At 45.5% G+C, this 7,462-nt stretch overlaps 1 pseudogene; it reads right to left on the reverse strand.

Annotated features, from left to right (window-relative positions):
* Nucleotides 1–6,230: 6,230 nt before the first annotated feature.
* On the reverse strand, nt 6,231–7,140 carry LOC147452282 (uncharacterized; annotated as a pseudogene).
* Between the last annotated feature and the right edge of the window lie 322 nt (nt 7,141–7,462).

Here is a 7,462-nt window from a genome sequence, read left to right on the forward strand (position 1 = left end):
ATATAAGGAGAGTTCTCCCCAATATCCGTGTCTTCGTTACACGTGTAACAATATTGTAATGGAGCTGAGTGAATTGTTGTGTCTGATCGATTATCAATGATGAATTTATTTCCTAGAGGATGTGTTCGACCACTTAAAAGATCAACTCGAATGACAGAGTCTTGGAACTGTAAGTAGACGTGGTTTTTGGACCAGTCATGCACCATTTTTGCTTCCCTCATGAATGGACGCCCTAAATTCATCTCAAATGACATTGGATGCTTGGAAAAATCCATAACAATGAAAGTTTGCCTTACCTTGTGTCCCAAGACCTTGATTCTGAGATCCTTTAGCATTCCAATAGGCGTAACAATAGATCCATTAGCCATTTTTACCACTACGCTTGTGGCTTCAAGGTGAGGTCGCCCCATAGACTCCCAACAACTCTTTGTCACCATGCTGACTCCCGCACCACCATCAAAGGACCCCCTTTACATTTAATCCTTTAGTAGTGATTGGTAGAGTAGCATTAGATTCATCACCTTCAAAGTATTGCCCCAACTTGTTAACGGGTACTTCAATTACAAATTCATGTCCCGCTAGGTCAGATGGTGGTGCTAAATGTTCCTCATCATTCATTACCGAGTCAGGTTTGTTCATATGTGCAAACTGTGGTAATCCGGCCTGTAATTCTCCATTGAGGAAGGCTCGAAGAGCTGAGACTAACTCGCGGTCTTTATATAGTTTGGACATGATGGTGGTTCTAACTTCTGAAGACATGAAATCCATCAATTTGGCAACATTTAATGGCATCTTGTGGGACGTAGGACCCTGACAAGAGAATGGTGAAGATGGAATCTCCACTTCCTCAAGGGGGTCGGGCATTCCCTCATTGAACATTCTCTCTAGTAGGAAAGGTATGTGTTCACTTTCAGATGTCCTACCCTCACTCTCTTCCCGAATGATACTGGGTATAGCTAACGGCCTGTAGTTCTTGTGAGGTTGAACTTGTGTGGGAAACACTGTGTCCGACATCTGGATATGTTTGGGTTCAGGTTCTAATGTTCGTTGAGTTTCTTCTACCAAACCCCTCAGTTGTTGGACTCGGTCAATTTCCTCTGTTGGGTTTGGATAGGTTCCAATCTTTCTCTCGCAATCCTCATTTTTCGTCTCTCGTGGCTTATCTTGGGGGTTCGCAACTGGGTGGTTTAACTTTGAATACTCTTTTGGTGTTCGTCGTAAGTCCCTCTCGTGATCCTCCTCACTGGCTTTTTCCTTTGTGGTAACAGTTTTGGTCTCCGTGGTCTCTATCGAATCTGAGTCATCCTCAGGGTCATTCATATACACGGGATCCTCTCCTGTCCCTATGTTAGTCTTTGAACTAGGTTTTGAGCTAGAAGCATTAAGGGATTTCTTTCTTCGTGTTTTCTTCTTTCTCGCTCGGCCAATGGATGCAGCATCTCTCTCTTCAAGGATGTAGTTTTGCTTTTGGAGCATCGACCGTGTGAGTGCATTCATTGGTGCTATGTTTATAGTTGGTGGTGTCCCATCAACAATCTCTATTATGTTCAATGGTGTGATTTTTGGTGCGTTTGGATTGTTAGGACACTGTGCGATCAAATGATCTATGCCACAACGATTACAAGTGAGTATTGGCATTGCCAATGCATTCCCTTGACTTGTTTGCATTAGTGCAGCATTCTTTTCGATTCTAATGGGGCACTCAACTACTCGATATGGTCCACCACATTCGTAGCACTGAAGAGGTGGTCTCCTGGCAAAACTATTAATGTTTTGGCCTCTTGCTGCTAGCGCAATAGCTTGATATACCGGTTTGATTTCTCCCCAATGGTCTTCCATATAGTACATGGGACACTCCTTAAGCATGTCGACTCCATAGGTGATACTAGAGTCTATGTCCTCTTCGCAATCTACATAAGTATTAGATGACTCGCAACCTATTTGGTTCATAGGTGTAACTCTTGGATGAGGGGGTTGCGGTCCTAGCACTGGAGGTGGCAACGGTGTGGTTTGGACCACATTTTGGGTTCTAGGGACCATGTGCTGTAATGGCAACTGTTGCTCCATGGTTGGGGTAGGCATCAATGCAGGAACTCGAGGTGAGTCTGCCCAAGCTATAGGCGGTCTATTTTCCATGATGCGTTTAAGCATTAGGCAATCCTTCGCTTGATGGCCATACCTACCACACGCGTTACAAGTTCCGTTAAACTTTACTCTGAAAGTAGGGCATTCACTCGTAGTATGTGGGCCCAAGCAAATTGAGCACCATTGTTGCTCCCTTCTTGGATACATATGAGTGTTTTGTGGAGCATGATTACCCCTAAGGCTTTCTTGGATGGCCTTGGTGAGATCTGTCAAAGTCATCTCAGATATCATTTGCTCTTTCACGATTGGCTTTATCTTCATTGGCTCATGCCCTGATGCTTACGAGCTACTTGACTTCGGCTCGGCAGACACTCTTTCTCCTGCAATCATTAAATTATCCTCCAATTGGATTGCATTCATGGTGACTGCTTCCCAAGTAGTGATACCTCTAATGACTAGGCCATTATAGATACTTTCATATCGTAGTCCCCTAATGAATCTATCGAGCAATTGGTTGTTGTTGAATCGCTCGTTTGGATTGCATCGAGAATTCAAATTCTTTAGGCGACTAATGAAGTCTCTCACGGATTCACCTTCTTCTCGTTGGGCTTTCTGGAGCTGAGAGGCTACACCCCAAAGTACTCCCTCTCGTATGTATTCTTTTAAGAACAGTATCCTAAGAGTAGAGTAGATCGTTTTCTCTTCTACTCTTAAGGTTCTATACCAATCTCCAGCCTTTCTGCTTAGGGTCAAACTCAAAGCCTTACACTTATGTAGCTCATTGTGCTCTTCCAAGGAATCGGACATGTTCAAAGACTTCCATATGCTTTCTAGAATCTCCGTCTCCACTGAATTTCTGTGTGAGCTTAGCTACTTGAACTGCCTTGCTCCTAGGCTCTCTATCAGGTGCACTACGCATGTTTTCCGCAATAGAGCGACCGATAGTTTCAGCAAATGCTCCCAAATCTCCTATTTGAGCAGGTATAATGGGTGTATGTGCTCCTGGAACCACATGTGAGATGGGAGTTGGCCTTGGCCTTGGCATACGCGCGGCTCTTGGGTCCCAAATTTCGTATGGTGGTGTACCAGACGGTGGTCCAAAGTTTACAGGCGTGGCCCTAGGCATAGGGGGTGCCTGATATGGCATGTTATTATTAAATGGCATGGCTCCACTTGTATAAGAGCTTGGATAATTCCATTGTGGATTGTAAGCTCTTGGAATAATCGGAGGTGTAGGAGCTACATGAGGCTGAGGTACGACAGGTGCACATGATTGATACATACATGTAGGTATAGTTGGGGGCACTGTGCTACTAGGCATCGGCGTAGTGTTAACAAATGAACTCCATGGTGTACTTCTTGTCATGCTCACCATTGGGATATGCATGGTGGCCGTAGTGTCATTAAGAGAAAGATGAGCTAGATCTGGGAAGGTAAAGCTGCCACTTGTGGGCTCAGATTGTACTGAGGCTCCTGGCCAAACAACATATGGAGGATCAATGGGGCTCACTGAGGGAGTCTCCATTTGTGACAGGGTTGGTTGGTTGGCCTTTCTCGTATCCAAGAATCTCATTAGGCCTGTTGAAGGCATGTTGACCTCTGTGTTCTGTCTATCTAACTCGACAATCCTATGGAGGACATCACAGACTTTCTGTTGTTGCTCATCTATGCTAGTAGCACCCGATGTGGATTGTAGAACATCTAACCAACCCACATGATAGGTGTGTCCCGTGTACTGATCAGTTAAAGCTTCTGCCTGTAGGTCATACTCCCAATTTTTGTTTAGGAATATCCCATCTAGGCCTGGCGTGCTGGAGGTTTCCCTTGAAGTGGAAGCATTATTGCTCCCCATAGCTTGCCCCTCCGTGACTGCTACCTTGGGAGCACTCGGTTGCTCGGCTGGCATGATTGTTGTCATAGGATCCTTTGCTTTCAGGGCTCGACTTTGTTCTAGCCTTCGTAGGTTCTCAATTTCCCTCTCCCTTGTTGCTTGCATATAGCGTTCGATCTCTTGTACTTCGGCAAGACTCCTAACATCGGGTAGTAAAACCTCAGAGGGAGATAGTCCTAAAGGATCAAGAGGTGCAGTGGATGGAACATTCACATGCACACTCTCAAGAAGCATAGGGTCCATTTTAGGCATGAATGACGAATTTACTTCCCCACTCCCTTCATTTATTTCATTAACCGCATGTTCGGAGCGAGTAGCTCTACTAAGGGTCTCTTTTAAGCGGCTAAACACGTTGGACCCGGGCCGTGGGCCCATGGCATGCATGTCTTGACTTGAACTATCAGGGTTTGGTGTAGGATACCCCTCCATGACTTCGTAGTCAGAGGAAGAATCACTAGACGGGATATGAAGAATCACTAGTCCCTACCAAAGGTCCAGAACCTAGGGTGGAGGAATAATGGGTGCCCGCGTAAATGGAAGCACTACCAATATGCTCGTGCTCTAACACTCGTCCAAAGCGTAGGTTCATATGACTTGGATCCCCTAGAAGTGTCAGTGAGGGCCCGTGAAGGCTGCTCACTTAGTAATTTTGGGTGTTTTGCAACCCAAGTCTTTTCTTATTTTATTTTATTTTTATTTTTTGGTCCTTTTTTTTCTGACCCAGCTATAGAATAGAACGTATGATAGCTCAAAACGAGCGTCTCGGTCAGAGGGACGTGCCGTGCTTTACAGCCCTCCGTTTGGTCACTTTATGCCCTCGGAATCCCTAAAACCGTCAGTTTCTAGTAGGGAACTAGGCCCAAATTAGAAAGTCTAAGGGTGCAAGTGGGAAGAGAAGGGAGGAGAGTGGAGGACTTGCCCCACATGCTCTCATTCCCTCTTGAGGGGGTAGGGTATATATATAAGAGTGAGTCTAGTATATATCATAAGATTGAGGACTGAGGCTTGGGCCTGGGCTTGGGCTTGGGAAAATGATCCCGGTCCCGATCAAAATTTTAGTGTAGCCCCCCAGTCACTCACGCTTAAATATTTTCGGTTTTTTGTATAATTTTTATTTTTATTTTTATTTTTATTTTTTTTGGCGATGACCGCGCATGGTTTAGGTGACCCTTTCTTGGCCACACACACTCTCACCTACCTAGCCTCCCAATCAACAGCTCACAGAGAGCTCACTACCTTATCTACTTATTAACAGTACTGCTAACCACTGACTAATCTGTTAACTGCTTACTGACAATGAGCTAACTGTCCACCTACTTCCTCTCTCACTACCTTGCTGTGCAAAGACTGTGTGCAGCCAAACCTTGACAGAACATTGTGTACAGACTGTGTGCAAATAGAAATTGCTAACTGCCTTCCTACTTATTCATTCACTACAAACAAGCTAACGACTACTAATTGTGCAAAGACTGTGTGCAAACAGAAAACACAACATTATGCAAAAATCACAGAACTTGCAGACAACACAGAAATTAACAACTTACAGAAAAACAACTCATTCCTCTTCCTCTTCCTCTTCTTTCCTACTACAAACAACTCATAGGAGAAGCACAAAGTGCCTCTTGGGCTTAGTGCAGGGCGATTCCCTGGCAGCGGCGCCAAAAAAGTGCGCTCCTTGCCGCACTATCGAAGCAAGGGACTTGCCGATACACCGTGTGCGAGCCACAAATGGCTCCAAGCACACAACAAGACTAATCTAGCAAGCTCAAGAGAGCAAAGGGTGTGTCACTCACCGCTCTACACTCGCCTTCGTGGTGGATTCCTCGCCGCGATGAAAAAGAAGCTGCAGTCGTGTCGCGCTCAACCGCTTCGCCGCCGTTGTGCCTTCGTAATGCTCGATCGCACACACACTCTCCCTCTCTCTCTCTCTCTCTCTCTCTCACATACACACACACACAAGGAGGTGAAGAAGAAGAAGATGGAGATGGAGATGGAGCAAGAGCACTGTTCTATTGCACAAATGAGAGAATGAGTGAATTTTAGGTTTAGTTGGCTTTTATATGAGCTCACCCCATTCACACTTGGGCGCCCATGCTTAGCCAACTAATCCCTTGAATGTCCCGGTTAGAGTGCGCCTCTCATCGGTGATCACTCTTACCCTTTTCCTATTGGTCCGACAAGCCCGGTACCTGACTCTACCAAATACATAATACACGTCCGTCGTAGGTGATGGGGTGTCCGTGGGCCGTGAGGGTTAACAGGTCGCAACATCCTCTGTAATAAAATGCGTGGTAGGCACTGTCATCAAGGGCCGTGGATGCTCTCTCATGGATACACAATGTGGTGGCATCGTCCATGGTGGCTCAATTGGTCGTGCATCGAGTGCTCTCATCTCAGTAGCTTGTGGTAGCTCTGCTCTTGGTATAATCAGTTGTGTGGCACTCGTTGTGTCAAGGGTGACTCCGAATGGTGTCTGTGAGGATCGTGGTCTCAAGCTCATCTCAGTCTTCGTCCATAGATCTTGCGATGATAACTTCTCAATAGACGCGTCAATCTTGGGTCTCAACCTAGATCTGGAATCGTCTATGGTGTCATGTGGCACAATGGGTCTAGGTGGAAATCCTGGAGGTGATCTACTACCGGGTGATCTCACTGTGTGAGTAGACACTGGCTCTGGCTCCACTATGGCACTAGGAATAGGTAATCTAGGGCTAGGGGTAAGTCTGTATGGAAGGCCAAAAATCATCGTATATGTGCTCCAACCATCGAGACCAACATAGGTCCTACTCCCATGGATGTACCAAAATCTACATGAGGCTCTAGGACAAGCATCTGTGACTCTCTAGAATACATGCGATCATCCTCATTAGCATATAACATATCGTCATGCATCCGTCGTAGCTGAACGGTCACTGGATGGGACTACGTGTCAACAATGTCCTCAGGATATGCCGCTATAATCTCATGTCTCGTCTCTATCCTCTCGACTCGGTAGAGTACCTCTATGGAATCTATGAGATGATCGTGCAGTGTAGGGTGTGCATTGGCTCTAAGTGTCTGGAAAGCAGAAGTAGAATGGTCATGAGGTGGAAGCCTCACATAATATAGAGCAATATCATGATAATGACATACAGGTCGATCACGATAGCATAAAAGTCCGTCATACTCTCCTACCAATCGTAACAATACTAAATCGGAGCTGCTAGGTGTCATGGTCACCAAAATCTATTGATCTATGTCAAATTTGGCAATCAAAGGCTAGCCAAGCACTATCTGGGGTCACTGCGTATGAACAAGCTCTAGCAAACGTCTCTCGGTCTAAGTCACGATAAAAAAGCAATCAACATCTCAAATTGGACTCTAATCATGTGCTAGCGTATGACCACTGGCTAAATTCAATCTAAGGCAAGATCTCGCATGTGAATGGGCTCTAACTAGCATAACCTGATCAATATCAAGACCACAAACGAATATCTATAGCAAATC

This window comes from Adiantum capillus-veneris, chromosome 8 (assembly GCF_014529385.1).
Source record: "Adiantum capillus-veneris isolate H3 chromosome 8, ASM1452938v2, whole genome shotgun sequence".
In the NCBI taxonomy this organism is placed as follows: Eukaryota; Viridiplantae; Streptophyta; class Polypodiopsida; order Polypodiales; family Pteridaceae; genus Adiantum; species Adiantum capillus-veneris.